This window comes from Macrobrachium nipponense, chromosome 32, assembly GCF_015104395.2.
Source record: "Macrobrachium nipponense isolate FS-2020 chromosome 32, ASM1510439v2, whole genome shotgun sequence".
NCBI lineage: Eukaryota > Metazoa > Arthropoda > Malacostraca > Decapoda > Palaemonidae > Macrobrachium > Macrobrachium nipponense.
The window spans coordinates 31,200,475-31,205,063 of record NC_061094.1 but is presented as its reverse complement, the minus strand read 5'-3'; positions in this window follow the sequence as shown (position 1 = coordinate 31,205,063).

Here is a 4,589-nt window from a genome sequence, read left to right as displayed (position 1 = left end):
CAGCTTTGGTATATCAGTCAAATTATAATTATCTTCCTCATATCTTGTATGTATCCCTCTTGCAAAAATGTTCTGCCAATCATTGCCTCGCTTCTTGTTCTAATATTAGTTCTGGCTCATCCTCATTTTGACAAATATTTTCCTCCTTTTCTTTTCTCCTACATATATTTCATTAATAATTCTGTGGACTACCATAACACCAGTGCCATTCCCTGAATAGTACATAGCTTTTTCAACATCGTCAGCCTGTTTATCCAAATGTTTACTCTCAACTCTTCTTGACCTTCATCTAACATAACTATCTATTCTACTTTATATTCTTCATTACTTCCCTAAAATGCATCTATAGAATGAACCTTTTGCTTTTGTCTGCATTGCATCCCAGGTTTCATCTTATATCCAAGGTATCCAAGTATTGTACTTCTTTTCCAGCATACTACTGATATACTGTAAATTCCTGATATTACACCAGTCCTCACTGATTATCTGCTCCCAATACGGTTTCTAGGACTGCCAATCTATTTTAAAACCCAAGTGCAAAAGCCTCCAGATGTCCACTTTAAGAAGCTTTACTTTATCTAACCTAAGTACTCTTAGTCGACTTTTTTGTTGGGTGCTTTTAATTTTAGCTTTAAAGTGACCATGATGAGTTGGCGATCACTGTTAAAATCTGTACCTTTGTGGCCTCTAGCATTCCTCAAGTGATCATTTTTTCTCTTGATAATAGCTATACATGCTATTCAGTTAATAGCTATACATGCTATTCAGTTTCTATGGCTGCCATCTGGAGATGTCAAAGGGATTTATGGAAGTCCTCCAATTATCAAGTTATTTGCAGCACAAAAGCTTTGTTTCCCAGCTCTCTTAGGCCTTACTCATTACATCTAACATTGCTTTAATCATATCACCAACCACATTTCTTTTCTCTTTCTTGAAGAATGTTAAGTCTTTGACATTCTGTTCTGTATAAACTTCATCTTTTATTTCAAACTTAACATAAAATACTTGCTCATCCTTCATCCCATTTCCTTGGTGAGCTACAGAATCTTTAACCTGAAAACATTTTTGTCCCAAACTGTCATCCAATGCTCAAATTGTTTAGCTTAGGATTTATTTATCCTTAGTCATACGCTCATATCTGCAAACCTTGCTGACATAAAGGACAGTCAATAACCATACTTTTCCTTTCATTCACTATTCCATTAACCTAAAACCCTGAGACTTTCCATGGCAAAATCGCCAAAACCTAACAATAAATTTGCACGGCTAGGAGGTGCTTCACCAGTGCACTTATCAATTTTTTTTTTCAATGGGAAACAAACAACATTGCTTAAAGGTACTATAGTGATCTGAGTGATGAATACTATATACTGGTAAGAATGGAGTGTGAGACTGATACTTTCCCATTTCAGGAGAAAATAACAATGACTAACTCATTGTAAAACTTTTTGAAGTAGCGTAAGTTGCATTGAGTAGCTGCACAAGCATATGTTGGTGCTGTTAATTTCAAGGTAGTGATCAGGAACCCCAGAAGCAGCAGACTGGTTGTATTTTTTCACATGAATATACATTTTCAAGATTTTGGTCGTCTGTAAACTGAATATATAACTGCATTGCAAAATAAAGCTTTGCTCAACAGCATATGTAAAATTACTACCATAAAATATTTAGCTTAATATCTCCCTCACTGAGTTGGTTAAAGGTAATTAACTCCTATATGAATGGGAACTGAGGCTATATCATAGCAAAGCCTGGCAAAAATACCAACAGTACTAAATACATAGTACGTACAGTAGTACATAGTATTTAAAAATAGGATCCAGGAAAAAACTAAGGTCTGGAGTTCAAGTTTGATCTTATCAATCAATTTGCCTTAAATTCTTTATCCTATATACTATAGATTTGCTATAGCTTATTTAATATATTTTTAACATTGTCAACAAGAGCATTTTGTCAAGAAAAATTCATTCGCTACACAAAGGTTCATTCTCTACACAAAGGTTATAATTATTTCATGAGCATTTAACATATTTTTTATGAGCTTTTAAAATATAAAGTTAAATGACAATTTCTTTACATGAAATAGTATTGGACAGGACTAGGATGTATTGCTTGATATCATATGCATCATTGCCTATCATTATTTTATTATCCTTTAGCTACAATAATGCTTATATTAGAATAAATGAAGTGGCAAAGGCAAAGCATTCTAATTACTTCATTAACATTTGCAAAGTATGTTAGGCAAACTTTGGCAATGATGAAAAACAACCATCATCCACTAGTAAGAGAATATAAATTGCCAGACCTGTTTAGGAAGCTATTCATATTCACAATGTTTCTAGACCTACATCTTAATCAAGTCTACCAGAATTTGTGAAAGAAATTTTTTTAATAAAGCTTTATACAAATAAAGAACTGGCAAGTGACAAGTAATGATAAATCATCAACTGTGAAACCCTTTACCTATTCATTGCAAATATACTTTACTATAACACAAATAGTTTACAACCATTTTCACTAACCAGATTTTTAAACAAATCATCAATGTAAATGGTAAAAAAAATAAAACACGAATAAAAAGTACATACAGATAACATTATGAAAAATGCATAAAGAATTACAGTAACACATGTGCAATTTCTTACACAGTCACTTTTACAACAAATCTATCATTAGGATTAGTCCACAGTCATATTCTTCGTGAATCCTAGATACATGTATACTTCATTCCCAGTTTAAAAGATGAACATTGGTAGGTTTGCAGCACTGTGCATGCTCCCAGTAGGACCTAAGTGCCAGGCAGGTAAGAGCCTCACTTTTAATTTTCTTGAAAGAAAACAATATTGTGCCGGTTTTGTCTGTCCATCTGCACTTTTTCTGTCTGCCCTCAGATCTTGAAAACTACCAAGGGCTGCAAATTGGTATGTTGATCATCCACCCTCCAATCATCAAGCATAGCAAAATGCAGCCCTCTAGCCTCAGTAGTTTTTATTTTAAGTTTCATGTGCCGCAGTTCATAGAGCATTATACTGAAACCACCGAAAGATAGATCTGTTTTTGGTGGCTTTGATGTACTCTTTGATGTACAGAAAATTTGATGCACTGAAGAAACTTTAGCACATTTTTTACTTGCTTATGTATTTAGCTTACTGAAACAAGTTCTGTTATCCTAGACTTGGGTTCAGTACTTGTATTCCTTTATTTCATTTTCAATGGGGCATTTGCCAAAAACAATGAAATGATGATGAAAATAGCTGACTTTTCCAGGTGTATATTTCATCTCTTGTCAGGTAGGTTTTCAGAACTTTTAAACTCCACATTGGGCTTTTTATCTTTACTGAGCCTAAATAGGGAGGGTTGAGTCAGGAAGGGTATCTTATCTGTAAAACATCTCCCAAACCAAATTTTGGAAAAGTTGTTCAGTGAGTGTTAGAAATGCTACATCACTTGTTAGCAACCTGCAGATAGATCACCCAACTCTGGCTGTGCAATGCGACTGCATCAGTTGTGGCTAAAGAAGCAGCATGATGGGGAAGGGCTGTATGATTACAGATCTAATGAAAATGAGGAAAGTAAATGTGTTGCGTGTGTGCAGGAGACACGGATGGGTAATAAAGCATAGGAACTGGGAGATAGTTACAGATTTCTGTAAAGTGGTGCAAGTATGGAAGGAAACAATGGTGGAATGTTCTATAATCTGGGGATTCTAAAAATGGTGTTAGTGAAGTAGACAAGAAGAATGACAGGATGTACATATGGTATTTTTTCATACAGTATATTTGCTCATGTTTGTGCATCCTTCTCAAACATTCTTTACATAAAAAAATTTAAAAATATAATTTTGAATTGTGTTATTTATTTATGGGGAATCTCAAATTCTGAGGTGACAGGTATTTGAAGGTTTTATCTCTGATTGATATGGATGATATACATTGTCAATGTAAAACTATTCTATCATTATATATATTTTGTACACAGTAAACTGATACAAAGTGTCCGTTGAACATTGAAATAGATATCAAGCAGAAATCAATAGTCAGTCAGTCACTCAAGAATTGTATGATTAAAAGGAATCATTTCTTTTATAGAAATGCTGCTGCATTTGTTCTGAAGATATGTTGTTTATATACATGAATACTACATACTGTACATTCATTATTCTTATATATATTTACCTGGGCTTCTAATAATATATTTACTTTTATAGTACAGTGTAGTGTACAGATTTTTATTACAGTGTATGTACTGAATCTGTAAACTGTACAGTATATGTACATAATTCATTGTCAATTTAGAACTACAGCATTGTACTATACAACTACAATTAAAAATTCATTTTTAAGGCAATGTTTGTTTGAATACGTAGCCAATGAATTTACCCACGTAAATTTTTTAACAAACTTTTTTGATAAGACGTACAAAGCCTATAAAAGTTTTTATTGTATTACTATCTTTATATTAATTACATAAAGTGTTTCATAGTAATATGTTTATCAGAATACTATGTACTGTATACGTACTCATAAGAACACAGTTATAGCCTGGGAGGATTGGGAAAAGAGAGACAGGGGAATGCTCAAGCTAGC